A 21,386-nucleotide genomic window follows, 5' to 3' on the forward strand; every position below is an offset into this window, starting at 1 on the left:
CAAAATTGATGAAAATGTGATTTTCTATAATTTCTATTTTTACAATTTTTTCGTGCGGTCGATATTTTCCCAGTTATGACGGAAAATATTGACAGTTAGAGCATAGTTATTGAATTATTTCGTTTATTATTAGTTTTACGACAAAAATGTTTCTATACAAAAATAGAGAGAATTAAATTCTACACAATTTTGATTTCCTTCATTTTTTTGCTAAAATTAATATTTAAGGTAGTACATATGCGGAAATGGCACGAGCGTAAAACCAGATTGATTTTATAGCAATTGTTTTTGTTCAATATCTACGCCATTTTGAACTAGAATTGTTCAAAATATGATTTTCTACAATTTATTTTTAACAATTTTTTTCATGCGCTTGATATTTTCCGAGTTACATGGGAAAATAGAAAAAGTGGTGGGGGAGCATAATTATTGAATTGAATCTTGTTTCCGAGCTGCCCCAAATTTTTTAATTCTTTCCTTTAGGGCAGATCAGTAGTACTTTAAATTTAAAATCTCGACTGAATTCCGCGGTTGCATTAGCCGCCATATTGCTTTTAAATGAGAACGGTTGTTGCTTAATATTTCCGCCATTTTCAACTTTTCGACAAAAATGGTGGGAACTAAAATTGTTGGAGATGCAATTTCCTACAATTTCTTTTGCACAATTTTTTATGCGATCAATATTCTCCGAGTTAAGGGGGAAAATAGTGGAAGCGGAGGGGAAGCATAACTATTGAATTGTCTCAATTATTATTAACTTTACGACATAATTGTACATAAACAAAAATAAAGAAAATTATATTTTTTATAATTTTTGAAACTTCCAATGAAACATCAACCAAACTAAGTACATAAAAGACATAAATAATAACTTATATACAGTAAGTTCACTTAATTTTAATAAATAGCGGGTTTTATTGGTTGAATTTGTCTGTCGATATTTAAAGTTTCATGTCAGCTAATATATTTTAATATTTCAACATTTTTTTTTTAATTTTGGACCCTGTTGGGGGGAATTTTTCCACCCCCCTTGTAGACTCGCCACTGGTTCTCTCGAAAAATTGTAGTAAATCGTAATTGCAACAGTTTCAGTTCTTACATTTTTTGTCGAAAAGTTGAAAATGGCGGAGATATTGAACAAAAACCATTGCTATAAAATCAATCAGGTCTTACGCTCGCACCTTTACCGCATACGTACTACTTTAAATATTGATTTTATCAAAAAAATAAACGACATCAAAATTATACAAAATTTAATTCTATTCATTTTTGTATAGGTACATATTTGTTGTAAAACTAATAATAAACGAGATAATTCAATAATTCAATAATTATGCCCTAACTGTCACTATTTCCACGGCCCCCCCCCCCCATAACTCGGAAAATATCGACCGCACGAAAAAAATAATAATAAACGAAATTATAGAAAATCGCATTTTCAACAATTTCAGTTTGTAGACTTTTTGTGGAAAAGTTGAAAATGGCGGAGATATTGAGCAAGAACGACTCTCGTTTAAAATCAAGATGGCGGCTAACGCAACAGTGGAATTCAGTGGAGATTTTAAATTTATACTAATATTGTCCCTCCCTAAAGATTAGAAAAATAAAATTTGGGGCAGCTCGTAATGCAAGGTCAAATGCTATCCCGACTGGGCTATTACGATTTTCCGTTATTTTTATGGCCTTGGATAGATAGGTGGAGTGCGTCTTTATATGTAAAAAAATTGGCAAACCTTTATACGGTCTAGTTTTGGTTCTGAAAGATTTTAAAAAATTTCAACTTTTGTGAAAGATTAATGATTGTGCAAAATCTATTAAGTCGATTTTAATGGAAGTTGGTGGACGGTTTAAGTATATGATAAACATGTTTTAAGGGTTCTACGAAGGTCCTATGTAAAACCTAAGTACAGTGGAACCCCGAAAAGTCGGCCTCCGATAACCCGGAAGTCTGGCTAACCCGGACCGATTTTCATCAGACAAAACAAACATTTTTTCACTTTGACTGAGTTTTTTATCAAGAAATAAACAATACTGTATACAACTGTATGTATTTTTTGAGATGTACTGTGCATATGTATTTATTGTTTTTGCAATTATAATGTTTATTTGTTTATTATTTATAATATATGTATTTTATTAATTTTTACCATATTCTCCGGTCAACCCGGATTTTCGATAACCCGGATCGGCCGCGGACCCGATTAATCCGACTTATCGAGGTTCCACTGTAGTTGAAAAGCGTTGAATAAGAACAGACTTTTTTACCCCCTTCTTTTGTATTTATTGCTATTTTGCAGCGACGATAATAAATTAAGACATTTTTAACCACTCGTATCTCATACAAAATTTAATTATCTTTATTGTATTTCCCTACGACTTTATTTCAAAATGAATCGTGTTAAAGGTATAAATAAAGAAAGTAGAAAAACGAAGTTTTTCGAAATTTTTAAATATATTAATTTTGTTCCGGGCATATTTGAGATGGAGTATGAGTCAATTATTATTATTGAAGTTGTCACCTATTTTTCTGCCACAATCCGAATGCCACCTCTCACATCCACCTTAAAACAGATCCGCCTTGGTCCTATTGTGAATTAATTCAGAACTATATTGGAACCAAACGGCAACACTCAAAATAAAGTTCGATAGCTATTTTGTTATTCCCAGTAAAAACAGTAAATAGAAATAGAACACAGAATAATAGAAGGTATACGAATCAGACGAGGAGTGCGAGAGGTTTGTATTTTACCACCGCTATTATTTTAATCTATATTCAGAATTTATGTTCATAGTAGCATAAGGCCCGGCGCAAATTGAACATAAGCGAGACACAACCTGCGTCGGCGACAGGGCCGCCGCTAAGGTGTTGGCCGCCCGTGTGCAACTTAATATTTGCCGCCCTCTTCCAATTTCAACTCTTTAGAAAAATGTACCTTACTAGTATTTAAAGAAATGTGTAGAAGTAATGTGTTGAGTAAATGCCTTGTTACTGTGAAAAGTCGACTTCATTGTCTTTACAAAGAGACGCTAATTGTATCTGAACGTCTGCTGTCTTTCCAGTGAGTACCGCTTCCACAAGGATAGAAACTATTTTCATCTATTATTTTTAATAAATTAATGAAATGTCTGTCTGTCTCTTCTCCCTCTTTTTCTCTTCCTGTTCTCTTTCTTTTTTCCTGTCTCTTGGTTTGCTGTTTCTCTCTTCCTTCCCTCTTGTCCCTGCACTGGTTCTAGATCCGATTAATTCCTTTTCTTCCACTTCTCGCCTCCAGCTTCTCTAACCTCCAGTTTCGTCCTTTCCTTTTTCCCTCCCTATTTTGTTTCCTCTTTCGCTCCCGCTGCTCTCTCTTCTGCCTTTCTTGTTTTTCTTTTTAATTGTCCCATTTTTCTTTCCACGAGTTAAGTCGTGCTGATCGGTTCAGTGGGGCAGTGCGCCCTTGCCCCTTCAAGGCTATTTTCCGCTCGGGTTCGCCATCTCCCTTAGGCATCGCTTGTAACCCACTATGTTACCCTTGGGCCATCACCCCTTCGGCATGAGGGTGTTACACCTTGAGGTTGGGGTGGCGGTATATATGGATGATACATAGCCGTCGTCCCTATGCATATCCATTTGTTTTCAGTTGTGTCCTCCACTGGTTTCAGAGGTTTTTTCCTCGGGTATAGGTTTAGGTATCGGGACGTGTACCTATGATGGGTAGGGGTGGATGTCATATGATAGTTGGGAGTATTAACTATCACACAGGAACATGTTAGGAGCTTGGCTAGAGGAGAGCGGACAGCTGCTCCAATTTGTTGCCTTTTACGATGATCAGAAAAAGCTGTGGAGGTATTCTACTTGAGCGGACCGCCTCCACATGGGGACAAGAAAAATTTCTAAAAGTCCGAAAGCCGCCAGCCGCTTTGAATGAAAAAGTATTCCCGGAACTGCTTTATGATTATACTTGCAAAAGGGCAGTGCATAAAATAAATAATATTTTCTGATATTTTTGTTTAGATTAGAATGAAAAAAAGAACTATAAATGATAAATGAAACGCATTTTAGTATTATCAGCTAATAATAAAAGTTTACAGAATTATCTGAATCATTACTATTTAATTATTTGAATTTATTTTCGTTTTAAAAAAAGTATTATCATCAGTGGCCTGCTTTTGGCCGCCCCTATTGTTAGCCGCCCGTGTGCGATGCACACTTACCACACATGGTAGCGGCGGCCCTGGTCGGCGAACTGCGTATACAGTATTACGCATCCTACTATCAATTTATACGTTCGCAGGTCTCGCTTGGGAACGTTTGTTATCGGCGTACAGTGTTCTTGGAGCGTGGGACGCGTCACTCACCGCCAGATATTTATTTTTACGTGTTTTTGTTTGCGAGATGGAAGTATCTGAAATGAATACGGATGGTAATACCTAAGTACAATTTATTATGATAAATAAAAATATTAGCATAGTCAACACCCCTAGTGAAAACTGCGTTGTCTTTGTCATTAAATTCTGATAACTTTTGGTAGACTAAATAAGAGGCGATATGAAATTAACAATCAAAGTTATGCCTTTACAAAATCACATTATTAGAAAAATAAGGTGAAAAATTATTCATGTTACTTAAAACGGTGATCGATAAAAATATCGTATTACCTTTAAATTTGACTTGTCGACATATTACATTTTTGTTTATTACATCATTTTTATTTATGCTTAAAAATTAAAAACGAAATATGCAGATAGTGTTATTTTTTATGACCGATCAGTAGCGGAGGGATTAAAAATTATGACCTGCAGTAATTGTAAATCACGTTGGTTCTTTGAGCATTGCTTCATTTTACGATAGGTAGGTTGCTAACCTCGCCTATTAACCCTCCACTTTTATCCGGGCTTGGGACCGGCTGAATGGACAACTTAGGGGCAGAATGAAAGGCACCGTTGAAGAAAAACAAGCAGTACTGCCTATATAAAAGAAGAAGAAGTAATTGTAAATGATTACGATCCTACAGTAATTGTAAATGATTGTGATCCGAGCAGTAAATTGAGGAATGAGTTATGACCGAGCAGTAGGGGAGAGATTACTTTAAATATGTAGGTATTACGTGCAGAAATAAAATACTTAGTGTAAGATATCATTTTATGCACCCGCTTATGATCAAATTCCATGTTTTCGATAGTCATACCGCTACGACTACTAGGGACGAGTAAGATATTTTTAAAAGGTTACTATTTACAAGTACGGAAATACCGATTTTAAGTTGTCTACTCAATTCAGTACAAGGATCAGATACATCAGTATTCTGTAATCAGTATTTGGACTCAGTACCACTTAGAACCGATATTAAAAGTAACCGTTACATGTCCGCACTGATTTTGCCCGTCTCTATTCGCCACGTCGATGGCCAACGGTTGGGTTGGCTTGTGTTCAATATGCGGTGCGCTAGAAAAATAACTTCACGGATCACCCGTCCCGCCGGCGCAGGTTGTGTCTCGCTTAAGGCGGAGATACATATGCGCTCTGCTCGGTGTGAGAGCCGCTCGCGCGCAGCGTATTCGTCAGATTAGTACGTGTTTTCAAGTGACGCACAAACGGCACGCACACGGCGCACCACGATCTAAATTCTGTCGGCTTTTCAACAAACGCTTTGATGGTTCGCAATACGTATTTGGACGGGTTTGCGAGTAGTTTGTTGGTTTTGGCGCGCATGAGTTGAATATTTGTTAGTAATGGAATGGTCGGAACTGTCAGAAGGAAATTGATGTTTACCGTGGAAAATCATTATTGTGGGATCCTCAATAAAGAACCATTTAATTTAAAGAAACAACTTAAATCCGATCTGAACGGAAATAGAAGCTGAAATAAAAAAATGTACATGCGGACCTTTTTAAAAAATGTTAGTTCATTGTTGTACTAAAAATAACATGTATTAAAAATAAGATTTATTATTTTATTTGGGCATAAGCCACAATTCGAGTTTGAAATCAAGTTTACTTGACCTTTCGACTTTCACTTCGGAAATAGTTATCAATATCAAAAAAACATTCATAAGCAGATATATATTGTGTGTCACCGGAAAGCGAAATAGGTAACGCACGACTTGGAGAACCTATAGTTTTCTAACTTCGTGTCTGGTGAAGCAACGCAGTTGAAACAAGCGGATATATTATAATTGTGTCACCGGAAAGCGAAAAAGGTAAGGCACAACTTGGAAGACCCAATAGTTTTCTAACTTCGCTTCTGGTGAAGCAACAGAGTTGGAACAAGCAGATATATTATAATTGGGTCACCGGAAAGCCAAAAAGGTAACGCACAACTTGGAAGACCCAATAGTTTTCTAACTTCGCTTCTGGTGAAGCAACGAGTTGGAACAAGCAGATATATTATAATTGGGTCACCGGAAAACGAAAGAGGTAACGCACAACTTGGAAGACCCAATAGTTTTCTAACTTCGGTTCTGGTGAAGCAACGGAGTTGGAACAAGCAGATATATTATAATTGGGTCACCGGAAAGCCAAAAAGGTAACGCACAACTTGGAAGACCCAGTAGTTTTCTAACTTCGCTTCTGGTGAAGCAACGGAGTTGGAACAAGCAGATATATTATAATTGTGTCACCGGAAAGCCAAAAAGGTAACGCACAACTTGGAAGAGCCTACAGTTTCCTAACTTCGCTTCTGGTGAAGCAACGGAGTTGGAACAAGCATATATATTATAATTGGGTCACCGGAAAACGAAAAAGGTAACGCACAACTTGGAAGAGCCTATAGTTTCCTAACTTCGCTTCTGGTGAAGCAACGGAGTTGGAACAAGTAGATATGTTATAATTGTGTCGTCGGAAAGCGAAAAAGGTAACGCACATCTTGGAAAAGCCTATAGTTTCCTAACTTCGCTTCTGGTGAAGCAACGTAGTTGGAACAAGCATATATGTTATAATTGGGTCACCGGAAAGCGAAAAAGGTAACGCACATCTTGGAAGAGCCTATAGTTTCCTAACTTCGCTTCTGGTGAAGCAACGTAGTTGGAACAAGCATATATGTTATAATTCGGTCACCGGAAAACGAAAAAGGTAACGCACAACTTGGAAGAGCCTATAGTTTCCTAACTTCGCTTCTGGTGAAGCAACGGAGTTGGAACAAGTAGATATGTTATAATTGTGTCGTCGGAAAGCGAAAAAGGTAACGCACATCTTGGAAGAGCCTATAGTTTCCTAACTTCGCTTCTGGTGAAGCAACTGAGTTGGAACAAGCAGATATATTATAATTGGGTCACCGGAAAGCCAAAAAGGTAACGCACAACTTGGAAGAGCCTATAGTTTCCTAACTTCGCTTCTGGTGAAGCAACGGAGTTGGAACAAGCATATATATTATAATTGGGTCACCGGAAAACGAAAAAAGTAACGCACAACTTGGAAGAGCCTATAGTTTCCTAACTTCGCTTCTGGTGAAGCAACGGAGTTGGAACAAGCATATATATTATAATTGGGTCACCGGAAAACGAAAAAAGTAACGCACAACTTGGAAGAGCCTATAGTTTCCTAAATTCGCTTCTGGTGAAGCAACGGAGTTGGAACAAGTAGATATGTTATAATTGTGTCGTCGGAAAGCGAAAAAGGTAACGCACATCTTGGAAGAGCCTATAGTTTCCTAACTTCGCTTCTGGTGAAGCAACGTAGTTGGAACAAGCATATATATTATAATTGGGTCACCGGAAAACGAAAAAGGTAACGCACAACTTGGAAGAGCCTATAGTTTCCTAACTTCGCTTCTGGTGAAGCAACGGAGTTGGAACAAGTAGATATGTTATAATTGTGTCGTCGGAAAGCGAAAAAGGTAACGCACATCTTGGAAGAGCCTATAGCTTCCTAACTTCGCTTCTGGTGAAGCAACTGAGTTGGAGCAAGCAGATATATTATAATTGGGTCACCGGAAAGCGAAAAAGTTAACACAGGGCTTGGAAGAACCTATAGTTCTCTAATTTCGTTTCTAGTGAAGCTACGCAGTTGAAACAAGCAGATACATTACAATTGTGTCACCGGAAAACGAAAAAGGTATCGCATGACTTGGAAGTACCTATAGTTCTCTAATTTTGTTTCTGCTTGTAGGAACAAGCAGATATATTATGGTAGGGGAGCAAAGTATGCTAAATGTGCAGTCACTCGAGCGCTTTGGCGACCTATTGGGTTGTGATTATTAGGTCCTAAAACTAAAAAAGTTAAGTAAAATTTTCCATTTTAGTGGGGACTTCCCATTTTTTAATTTAATTTTCCATTTCCAACAATCTTTTTTCCGATTATAGCGCCATCTATCCATAATTCAAAAAAATTTTTCGAATAAAAGTTGTTTATTTTTATACAAACAATCCAAATCTGCAATAAGAAACGGGGTCTACCATTTAAGATTTTAAAGTAACCCCCCACCTCACCTCCGTGGGGGGTCGTGTTTGGAACCATTCGATAGATTTTTCAAAAACATTGATAAAGTGTATTTTGCAGTTTTTCGATATGATGTTTATTTTGCGAAAGATCGCGGGATTTGTATTTAAAATTTTAAATTTACCCCCCACCTCTCTCCGTGGGGGGTCAAGTTTGGTATTTTTCGATAGATTTTTGAAAAATATTGAACACGTAGTTTTTAGTTTTTCAGTCTGACGTTCATTTCGCGAAATATTCGCTTTTTTTTGTGAAACTTTTTGACTCACCCATTTCCGTACGCCCCGCTCAAATCGTCATATTTTTGAAATATAGACTCTTTTGCATGTACTTAACTTACCTTATCTTAATCTGACAATTTCGAATATTTTAAGGATAGATTTTTTTTAGGGCCCCCCTGAACGAACTCCCCTGTGTTAAGAGCCAATATATGGTGGAGGTACATCTGCAGGGTACCACGTTTCTCCCCATATGATAATCCGACGCGCTCGAGTAACTGCAAAAATCCCCGCTTGGGCTCCCCTACCATTATATTTGTGTTGCCAGGAAGCGGAAAAGGTAGTTCCCGAAAATGTTCCCAAACTGTGGCTTATTCCACATAAAATAGTAAATTGCATAAGATGACACAAGAAAATAGTTTCAGAACAATACCAAAATAAGATGTAGTAGAAGTACAGGACAGAGACATGATTATCTACAATTACTAAACGTTCGTAAGTTTCCTCTGGATCGTCAAAATGAAAAATTTTAACGAACAATAACCGCGCCACGAACGCGCGGCGCACACACGGCGCGGAGTTCGCGGCGCGGATATGTATTTCCGCCTTTAGGTTTAATTTGCGCCGGGCCTAAGACGAGGCACAAGGTGAAATTAAGATTAATAGAACCAGCATAGACAACATCAGGAACGCTGATGATATCGTCCTAAGAGCAAGTAATGCACAAGAACTATAAAATATAATAAATTCGATACTTCGTCATATCGAAATGTGGGGTTTAATTCTAAATGTCCCCAAAACTAAAAATATAGAATTTTCAAAGATACCAAAGGAGTACATTTGTATACCAAAAGGCAAATAATAGAACAGGTAACTTCCACATAATACTATTTGGGAGCAAATATCAACAACCAGTGTAAACCATAAAAAGAACTTCGATCAAGCGAGGAAACCACTCATGAACATGAATTTTTTTTGTAAGATCAGAACTTAGTTTAAAGCTCAGAATTCGAATAATTTTACGTTTTCTCTCTCTTGCTATATAGGTGTGAAGGTTAGATAATGGACTCTAAAACAGAAAAAAGAATAGATGCCTTTAATTTAGAATAGAGAATTAATTTTATGTCAAAGACCACGAGATCGTAGATTTTTAATCGCCCTGTATATATCCAAAATTTGTAAATAATATGATTTAGCCGTAAGCAGTGTTTCGTAGAAAGAGAAAAAACGTTAGTGATAAAAATTCTACGTATGGATTTATGCAATTCAAACAATGAACTAAAAAGTTAATGTGCCGCTTTGGAATAGACAATAGAATGTTTCTAAATGATTTCCTCGAAAGAAACGACTATAAACAATTTTATTTAGTTTTAGAATATAGGGTTTTTCTAGGATATAGGAAAACATTTAATTTTAATATCTCCTGGAAATTTGACAAGATAGAAAATTTGTATAAAAGACTAATTCTTCTTAAGAAATGAAAGTAGGGATGTAATGTGTAGAGAGAATGCTTGTGATTGGCGAAGAGTTTGATGGAGGGAGAACAAAGTGGTTGAGTCTCAGATTGATGAAGGAAAAAGATTTACTGTGTAATTAAGATCGGAAGGGAGCAGTCCAGTTTGAAGAATAGTAATTTTGTGCAAAGTGGTGAATTTGGTGGCCGTGTAAGCAGCTTCCTGTTGAGACGAAATCGTGATCGAGTCGAGAAGTACAATCTCCTCGTGTCCAAATTGATTCCAGTTTCTGTCTGGAACGAGTAGCCCAGTTTGTATCAATTTTGCACAATATATCGAGCTGAGAGAAAGAATCTTGGAATTATAAAGATTGATATTGTTTGTATCGAGTCGGAGACTAAATAAAGGAGAGATTTCGAGCGAGTGCTGTTTTTTGTTTGTGAAACAGTTTGGAGGAGAAAGACCGTAGCAGCATCCGAGGAACACGTGTATGAGAACCGAGGACAACACAATCCATGAGAAGAAGTAAAGAAGATAAAAAAGGTTAGTCAGATTATTTGTGAAAAGGATAGAGTAGTTGTATAGTACATACCATATTTGTTTTTTGCCAATTTAACAGTTCTACAGCATAATTTATTCATTCATAAATTCATAGAAGATATAAGTAATCTATTTAAAAGGTGAAAATTAAATTTTGTTTTTTTTACAACAATAAGAACAGTATAACGAATCATTTAAATGAAATTTTGTTAATAAAAAAGGAGATAGTAGAATTAAAGATTAATTTATTAGATAACAAAATTTTACAACCGAATAAAGTTTTAGTATACATTTTGAATCTTATATTTATGGTATAGTATATGAATAAATATAGACCAGTAAGGATCTGTTTTTAGGTGGATGTGAGAGGTGGCATTCAGATTTTTGCGGATAAAGTTAGGTGATAACTTCGTTAATAATAATTGATTTATGATCCTTCTCAAATATGCCCGGAACATTAATAAAAAAAAATAAAATATTTAAAAATTTCAAAAAATTTTGTTTCTTTTCTATTTTTTTGCTTGTAACTTAAAAACTAATCATTAAGTCCTATAGGAATAAAACAAAGATAATTAAATTTTCTATCAGATGCGATTGGTAAAACAGTCTTTATTTATCACCCTTGCTTCAAAATAGCAATAAATATAAAATAAGGGGGCAAAACAAGCCTGTCCTTATTCAATGATTTTCCATCACTTAGGTTACACTTGAAACCTTCCTAATTCGCTTAAAAAATTTTTGTAATGTGATAAAACCGTACACCAAATTTCATTAAAATTGACTTACTAGATTTTGAATAATAATTTTGCAATCTAAACTTTTTTTAAAAAATTAAAAATTTTTAAAATCTTGCACAACAAAAACTAGAACATACAAAGATTTGTCAATTTTTTTACATATAAAGAAGTACTCCACCTACATAATGCACTTTACAGAATTGAAATCGGATTATTTAAGCAGCCTCAGCAATGTTTTAAAGTTATAAACAATTTTTTGGCTTATAAACAAATTAGTGCTGTGTCCAGGAGGGGGTGCTACGGGATCCTTTATTTAAATGGACTTATCCAAGTTTTTTATGTATTTTGACCCGTAGAATACGAATTTTTTGGGTAACAGTTGATCCGGATGTCGATAAGATTGTTATAAACAAAGAACTTGAGGAATTATATAAAATCGATTTTTCGCAAAATAATACATTTTTCTGTATTTCTTGGGTAATTCTAAGCAAAAAATGTTCTTACAAGTTTTTTCGTAGGATTCATAGTTTTCGAGATAAACGCGGTGGAACTTTAAAAAAATCGAGAAATTGCAATTTTTGAACGCGAATAACGTTTAATTAAAAAATAAAATAGCAATTCTGCTGACAGCATTTGAAAGTTTAAGTCAAATTATACAGGTTTTAATTATTTGCATTGCTAAAAATTAATTTTTTTATTAATAAACAAAGCTATTTGTTTATAAGCCAAAAAATTGTTTAATAATTTAAAACATTGCTGGGGCCCCTTAGATAATCCGATTTTAATTATGTAAAGTGTATTAGATAGATAGAGCACCTCTTTATATGTAAAAAAATTAGCCAACTTCTAAATGGTCTACTTTTTGTTCAGAAAGATTTAAAAAATTTGAACTTTTTTAAAAACATTTAGATTGCAAATTTATTATGCAAAATTTATTAGGTCCATTTTAATGAAATTTGGTACACGATTAAGTAGATATGTTACAAAGAATTTCCTAAGCGAATTACTAAGGTTCTAAGTGCCACCAAAGTGGTTAAAAAATATTAAATACAACAGACTTATTTTGCCCCCTTATTTTGTATTTATTGCTATATTGCAGAAAAGGTAATACCTTAAGACATTTTTTACCAGTGCGACTTTGTTCGAAAACGAATCGTTTTAAAGTTATAAGCAAAGAAAGCAAAAAAAAAATTGATGTTTTTCGAAATTTTTTAATATTCTAATTTTTTTATTAATGTTCCGGGCATAATTAAGAAGGAGCATAAGTCAATTATTATTACTGAAGGTGTCACCTAACTTTATCTGCAAAAATCTGAATGCCACCTCTCACATCCAAAAATAGACGTTTTTTCGCAGATCCTTACTGGTCTAATAATATTTATAAAATTTATATGATTTTGAGCATATTTATTTTCCCTGTTTTGTCCTGGATAAAGTAAGCAACGAGAAATACTTACTTACTTACTTTCCGTGTCCGGAACACCAACAACTTTAAATTCTGTATTTCCAATGGTTGGCCACATAGATGGCCCTGTCATTTGCTATAATTAAGTCTGTTCTGTGCAGGTAACCTGGTATCCCCATTTTTTCAGGTTACTAGCACAACGTGAAACGCCGGTTCTTAGTCTGTTTAGCGCTTTCCAAGTCGGATACGGTAAATTGTGTCCAGCAGCCATTTCCTCCGAGGGAGGAAAATGTGTCGCGGTAGCTGACGCTTGCCATAGGTGTATTCGGCGCGTCTCTGGCGCTTCGGGGATGGATCTTGATGTTTTCAGGAAGCTTTTCCGAGATCTTAGTCTGCTTGGCTGAGTTTGGTGGTCATATAAAGGGTGTCTTCGGTCCGTCTCCTGCTTTTTCCGTTCTACCTCTGACGTGACCTTCCTCCTGATAGGTGGTGGAACAATTCCAGCAATGGGGTATACCTCTTCGATAGGTGTCGGTTTCAGGCAACCCGATATTATACGGACCGTTTCATATAGAGCCACGTCGACGTTCTTTGCGTGAGCAGAGTTTGCCCATACTGGTGCTCCAAACTCCGCGGCCGAAAAACATAATGCCAAGGCAGAAGTGCGGAGAGTGTGTGGTTGTGCTCCCCATTTTGTATTAGTTAGCTTGCGGATGATATTATTTCTGGCACTTACTTTCTTCTTGACATCTTGACAGTGGTATCGGTAAGACAGAGTTCTATCCAGACGGACGCCAAGGTATTTTGGCGTCTTGTTGTGTTCCAGCATCTGACCACGCCATTCCACCTCCAGCGACCTTCGGGCATGCTTGTTTCTCAGGTGGAAAGCACATACCTGGGTTTTTGTGGGATTGGGTTTCAGATGGTTTTTATCATAGTATAGAGCTAAGTCTCCCAGGGCATCTGTCAGTTTCACTTCGACTTCATTGAAGGTTCTTTCCTGAGCTGCCACCGCTGTATCATCAGCGTAAATAAATTGCCTTGTTTGTTGGTGTATGGGTTGGTCGTTGGTGTATATGTTGTATAGAATCGGCGCGAGGACACTTCCCTGTGGTAGGCCATTTTTTTGGTCCCTCCACCGACTGTTCTTGGACTGGAGCGTTACGTAGAAGCGTCTATTCTGGAGGAGACATTTCACTAACCTTGTTAGTCGGAAATCCTTTGTAGTTTCGTAGAGTTTTGCGAGTAGCCGTTGATGGTTAACTGTATCATAGGCGGCAGTTAGGTCTATGAACGCTACTCCTGTTATTTCCTTCCGTTCAAAACCATCTTCAATATGTTGGGTGAGATTAAGAATTTGACTGCAGCAGCACTTTCCGGGCCTGAATCCTGCTTGTTCTGGAATAATTTTAGTCTCCACATATTCTGCGATCCGGTTCAGTATCATTCTTTCAAAGGCCTTGAAAAGGTGGCACAAGAGAGATACAGGTCTAAAACTCTTTGTATCCGCCGGATCCTTCCCTGGTTTTAAGAGGGCTACCACTCTAGCTTTTCTCCAGATTTTGGGGATTTGTAATGTACGGCTGCAGCAATTCATCATTTTTACGAGCCACTCTACGGTTTTTAGTCCAAAGTTCTTTATTTGCTCTGTTCGTATGTCGTCCAGGCCAGCCGCTTTATTATCTTTCATTTGATGGATCGCGCCTCTCATCTCCTCTAGATAAAAAGAGGTACCTAGAACATCTCTTTCTTCGTCGATATTCCGTTGAGCTCTCACCTTGTTCTTTCTTAATGTCGTCTTACCGTTCATTAGAAGATGATGGGCTATCTGATCGGGTGTGACTTCTGTCATGTTGACTGCCGGAGCAGCGGGATCGTTGCCAAGATTCCGAATCAGCTTCCAGGCACGTCTGCTGTTTTGTTTCATGTCCAGACTCGTGACCAGCTTGCACCACCTTTTCGTTCTGTTGGCGGATATCGCATGTAACATTTCCTCCCCAGCCTGTATTGTCGCTTCCGAGAAAGTGTCTTCTTCATATAGCTGTTCGTATCTTTTAAGTAGGGGTTTAGATTCTTCATTGAGCCCCGCTATGTACTCAGTTCGACAACCTCTAGGGATAAATTTCCGTGATACTTGCTTTACGATTTCTACAAATTTATCGTATGAATCAGGGCAAGGTTCTAGCTGGGAAACTTCTTGATCCAATGTTTCAGAGAATTTTTCCCATTTTGCTTTAGTAAAGTTGAACCTTTTCTTGAAAGGAACAATTTCGTATCTGATTGCCGCGTTGGAAAGACAAATTATTGGTCTGTGCTGTGTCTTTGGGAGGGCGCTTCCAACGATTTTTGTCACCTGGTCTCCAATTCTGTCGCTGACAAATATATTGTCTGGGTTGTAACATCTGCGCCATCTTCCGCTGTTGAACGACGCAGGCTGCTTGGGATCGTGAATAAGTTTTAGGTTCATGCTTTCAGCCCATTTTTCTAGTTCGAGAAATACTAGAAGCCACAAACTAAAGGTGATTTTTTAGTGGAAAGTTTTATTAAACTTTGATTTTGTTTCCATGAGTAGCAATTAAAATAATTAATTAATTAATTGAATTAATAAGATGCTGATCAATCTCATGACAGAGAAATTACAGAGCATAACAATATATACACACGGATGTGAAAAATTCCATGGATACAAAAAGTTACCAATGCTGAAGTACTTCGGCGCATGAGCAAATAAAAATAATTACTAAGCTTGATAGAAGAGAGGAAAATAGGATACAGTGGACGGGTTATCGAATATCCGGGTTAGCCGGAGAATATGGTAAAAATAAATAAAATATGGTATACTTGCAGATAAACTCCATAGTACATCTAAATTACGGAAAGTTGTATACAGTGTTGTTCATTTCTTGGTAAAAAACTCACGTCAGTTTCGGTTGTGTCAATTTCGTCTGACGAAAATCAATCCGGGTTAGCCGAACTTCCGGATTATCGGAGACCGACTTATCGGGGTTCCACTGTACTTGAGTCATGTGTTGAGACGTGAAAGATATAAAACTTATTGAAAGGTAAACTATAGGGCAAAATATCAGTGGGAAACATATGTCAAAATATCAGCTAAAACTCGTGGACGCAAGACTCGAGGAGATGGTTTGACCGTTCATCGGCAACATTCTTTCGTGTAGCCATTTTCTTCTTCTTCTTCTTCTTCTTCTTCTTTTTGTATAGACATGACTGTCTGTTTTTTCAATGTGCCTCTAGTAAGTTGTCGTTCCATAGTTTTCGTGGTCTTCCCACTGATCGTCTTCCTATATTGGGGAACCGTCTCTCGCTGTTCTGACTAGCCTATTTGTTGTCATTCGGCTTATGTGGTCATTCCATTCTATTCTTCTGTTTCTTACCCAGTTAATGTTATACACCTTGCATCTCCGTCGTATATCTGTACTTCTGGCTCTGTCCCATAGAGTCTTACCATCGATTTTTCGAAGTGTTTTCATCTCCGCTGTTTCGAGCAATCTTTTTATCCTCTATGTGTCGGGTCGTGTTTCTGCCGCGTATGTCATTATTGGTCTGATGACTGTTTTGTAAATTCTGCCTTTCATTTCTTTTCCGATATTTTTATTTCTCCATATTGTGTCATTCACGCAACCTGCGGCTCTGCTTTCTCTATTCACTTGATCTTCCACTTCTGTTTCGAGCCTTCCGTAGCTATATAGTGTGATGCCTAGGTATTTAAACTCCATCACTTGTTCTATTGTCTGACCTTCCAGCTCCAATTTACATCTTATTGGATCTGCTGTTATAACCATGCATTTAGTCTTTTGTGAGGAAATTATCATGTTAAATTTTCTGGCGATTATGTTGAATTGGTGCAGCATACGTTGTAAATCATCTTCACTTTGAGAGATTAGTATTGTATCGTCCGCATAGCAAATTATTTTTAGTTGTTTTTCTCCCATTTGGTATCCTTTGTTAGTTCTTACTTTTTTATGATTTCATCCATGATCAGGTTGAACAATAAAGGAGTCAAGGAATCCCCCTGTCTTATCCCATTGCCGGCTTCAATTGGGTCAGTTATTTCATCGTCCGCTTTTACTTTTATTTTGTTGTTCTGGTAGATGTTTTCGATCGTATTAATTATTCCTAGAGGTACCTCTCTCGAGTATAACAAATGGATAACCTCCTTTAATGTGACCCTGTCAAATGCTTTCTTAAGGTCCACGAAACATAAATATGCCGGTTTGTTTTATTCCAACGATTTCTCTTGAACTTGCCTCATTATAAATATAGCGTCAGTGCATGACCTTCCCGACCTAAAACCTTGTTGTTCTTCTGCTAATGTTATAATTTCATTCAATTTGTTTGTTATCACTTTGGTTCTTAATTTTAATGTTGTGTTTAATAAGTTAATTCCTCTGTAATTCTCCGGGTCCGATTTGTCTCCTTTTTTGAAGAGAGGTATTAGGATGCTTGATCTCCATTCTTGTGGTATTCTGTTTTGTTCTATTATTTTTTGTATTAGTTTTAATAGTTGTTTAGTTAGATCTTGTCCTCCGTACTTTAGGAGTTCGTTCGATATTCTGTCATCTCCTGGAGATTTTCTATTTTTTAATTTTCTTAATGGTTCCTTTACCTCTTCCTCCTCGATGTTTATTTCTTCGTTTGTTGTAACTTCAGGTGTTGGTGGTTCATTATCGTCGCCTTTAGCAAATAGAGATCGGAAGTAGTCTGCCCATGTTTCCTTCTGAATGTGTTTCGCTTTTATTAATTCGTTCATCTCCTTTCTTTGCCCTATGATAATTTTCATACTTCTTTTTGTGTTCCGTAGAAGTCGTGTTTCATCTGTTTTGAGAAACTCTGCCAGTGCTTCCTTTTTATTTGCCTCACTAAAGTATTCGTTTCGTTTCTGATTCGTTTGTAGTGGTTGTATGCCTGTTGTGTTTGTTTCGTTCTGTATTGTAAAAAGGATTTCTTCAGGCTAGCAATTTACAAGGCTACAATTGTCAATTGAATCTTCAATCTTCGAAAGGAGATGGTGCAATAAAAAGATTTCGTTTTCTAAATTTCCTGGTAAGTTTGGTTACATAAATAATTCGTAAGGTTTGGGAATTGATCTGAAGAGCTGAGGATATTATGTACCTAGCTCTTGGCTAAGATGATTCTCTTTTCTGTAATTATTGAAATAAGGACAGTCTACGAGATGTCCTAGGTGTACGAGATAAAATATCACCGCAGTTTAGACATGAAGGTCAATCTTGTGAAGTCATTAAATGTTTTATGTTCGTTTTGTATGTATTAAACTAATTAAACAAACCATAGAAAGGCTGATTATACAAGGAAAGGTAAAAAACCGAATATTACAAGGACTTAAAATACAGGAATATGGAAAAGACTTATGCATGCACGAGTTAAAAGAAATGACCAGAGACAGATATCTTTGGAGACGGACAATACACGACATCACGTCCACCACTACACTCCCTCCGAGGTGTGAGGATTGAAAATAGAGATGTATTAGTTTTGTATGATGATAACGCTATGTCTATCAGCCTTGCGACATCTAATATTGGACATAGGCCTCCCTTCGCTCCTCCATCTTTCTCTATCCTGAGCCATGTGCATCCATTTTTAGAACGTAAATCCATTTTGAAATGGAAATAGCGCTATTTATTCATTGTTAATTCCAAATCTAGTTTTATGTTTTTTCTACGTTGAATCACAGTCCAAGTGTCATCAGTTATCCAAGGCTTACGGATACTTATAGAAACTGGTGTTGTATAGTCCTTTGCAGTCCGGATTATTTTGTTTTTGAGATAGATCCAAGATTCTCAGGATCACTATTTCTTTTTCTTCACGCGACATATCAGAATTATCCGACGTTGGCGATCATCATTACGCAGGCTATTCACTATCACTATAGTCATGTCCCTAAATTGTCATGTCCCTAAAATCATGTCCCTAAACTCCTCAAAAATTAAAAGATTCCAACAAAAAGAAAATCTTTCGTTAGTTAAAGTAAATATATTTACTAAACTCCTAAATGTCCCTAAACTCCTCAAAAATTAAAAGATTCCAACAAAAAGAAAATCTTTCGTTAGTTAAAGTAAATATATTTACTAAACTCCTAAATGTCCCTAAACTCCTCAAAAATTAAAAGATTCCAACAAAAAGAAAATCTTTCGTTAGTTAAAGTAAATATATTTACTGGAATCTTTTAATTTTTGAGGAGTTTAGGGACATGATTTTTCTTAAGAATCTCCTTTTAAGGACTTTAAAATGAAGTTGGACATTTGATATTAGGAGTCAATGGATGGTATGATTTGATACTATGACATTTGATACTAGGAGTCAATGATACAAGTACCAATGACTGTTAGTAGGATAACATCTATATAATTTCTTGTTTGTTCATCTATGCTACGCCATGTGTACAATCTACGTGAGTGATGCTGGTGCTGATAAAATATACGACTATACTGCTATAATTTTTAACTAATTACGAACAAAACAATTTGCATGTCTTGGATAAGTATAGATAAATAAATAAATTAGTAAATTAGTGTCAATACAATAATAAAATATATCATATCTACTCATATGTTTTTTCCCTGGCAGTCAGTGGTAATTATGGTTGGAAAGTTAATTTATTATCCATTTTTTGTTATAATTTACTCACGAGTATATCTTAGGGAATAAATATATTGCCACGAAGTGAAAACAAAAAGAAAATTCTATTTTGTTTGCCATTGTTGATCTTATTTCCGACCCGACTGTTTTGAAGTAAGTATTTTTAGCAAAAATAACAAAAACCATTTAAAACTTACCAAAAACAAAAATAAAAATTTACTTTTTAGAATAATTTTAAAAATAAGAATACATTTTTAATGTTTGTAACTTTTTAATTTATTAATTACAGAAGTTAATTTTTGAGTATTTTAATACTAGCTTCTTTTTACACAAAATAAGTTTTCAGTAGTAATTGCACAAGAGCTCTGAAATTATTGAATTTTTCCCGAGTGACACTTTGATAGTTTTAATTTATGTCAAAGTGTCACGAGGGCAAAAATTCTATATTAATTTTAGAGATCGAGTGCAATTTGTTGCGATTATTTCATGAATAAAACTGTTCAACACCAAAATTTTATTGTAATTTATTTATGTAAGTACAAAATTAGTACAATTAAGAGTAAACAGTAGCGATCAACAGGTAGCAACAAAATATAACTTCGAGAGATAGTATAATAAACTTTGGCAACAGTGGTAATCTTTGACATTATATAAGATTAATATTTTGACAATATCATAGTCGCGCTAAAAATTTTATTATTAATAAATAGATATTTATAAAAATAAACCAAATTGGGTGAAAATTTTATGTTAAGATAGGTAAGGTATTTGCATGAAATATCTAATAATAAAACAATAATAAATAATCATTTTTTGTTGTGAAGCGAAACAAATTTCGATTTTCGCATAATTTTGGCACGGTTTTAATGGACTTTTTCTTGGAAGGTTTCACTTTATTTTTCGTTTGATTTACTTTTTCCGTTTTGTTGAACTATTGATAATATTTTTAGAATAAAAAATCCTCCTAAAGCTCTATATACTCGCATTAGAATTCGAAATATTTTTACGTAATACCTACCTACCTAACCTACCTACATATAATTAAAACACAATTAACAACAGTCTATTCTTTCAAAGAGGCCAACAACTTATACAACAACAAATACCTATATAATAAATTAACTATCAATAAACACTACTTTCCTATGAAACAACAATAACGAGTTCTTAAATTAACACACTACTGCACTGAACAGATATCGCTAAAGATGACAGAACAGATTAGAGAAAATCTGACGCAGGCTTGTCAAAATGACACTGATAATTTCTCTAGGTTGCCTAATTAGTTAACTATTAATAATATGTTCGATTTCTTGTTAGAAATATAAAATTATAGTTGTTCCAAGATTACACAAAATCTAGACAGGGGATAAAAAGTTTATTTGAAGAAAGTTTATTTTTTTTCTTCTTAATGGCGGTACAGGCTCCTTTTTTCAATATTTTATTTATAGTTATAGAGTAATTTCCACGTACTAATATATTTCTGAAATTGGGCTCTGTACCGCCATTCTTTATTATATTACGAATATGTGTGCCAAATATCTCAACAAAATATTCAAAATTAGAGCCGCAATCTTGGAACGCGTTTGTTGCTACCTGTTGATCGCTACTGTAGCCTCTTAAACACACAGTTGTTATAAATACTAATTTGACGGTTGAAAGTCATCACTTTTATAATTTTTAAAATATTAATTTTCATTAATGTCACTGAATGTATTTTTTCGTACCAACGAAGGGCATCTGACATAATATACTTAACGACGGAAAATTATCAGTAGTAATTGCACAAGAGCTCTGAAATTATTGAACTTTTCCCGAGTGACACTTTGACAGTTTTAATTTCACGAGCCGAAGGCGAGTGAAATTATATCAAAGTGTCACGAGAGCAAAAATTCTATATTAATTTCAGAGGTCGAGTGCAATTTGTTGCGATTATTTCATGAATAAAACTGTACAAAACCAAAATTTTATTGTAATTTATTTATGTAAGTACCATTAA

The 21,386-nt window shown here is 35.6% G+C and overlaps 1 protein-coding gene across 2 annotated transcripts in view; it reads left to right on the forward strand.

Moving 5' to 3' along the window:
- Positions 1-19,391: 19,391 nt before the first annotated feature.
- Positions 19,392-21,386, forward strand: part of LOC114329993 (ATP-binding cassette sub-family C member 4) — a 102,018-nt gene continuing 100,023 nt past the window's right edge. For both annotated transcript variants that reach the window (XM_050655868.1, XM_050655869.1), the window contains exon 1: positions 19,392-19,540. The gene's annotated coding sequence lies outside the window, so the exon portion shown is untranslated. The remainder of the gene's footprint in view (positions 19,541-21,386) is intronic.

Source organism: Diabrotica virgifera, chromosome 7 (genome assembly GCF_917563875.1).
Source record: "Diabrotica virgifera virgifera chromosome 7, PGI_DIABVI_V3a".
Taxonomy (NCBI): domain Eukaryota; kingdom Metazoa; phylum Arthropoda; class Insecta; order Coleoptera; family Chrysomelidae; genus Diabrotica; species Diabrotica virgifera.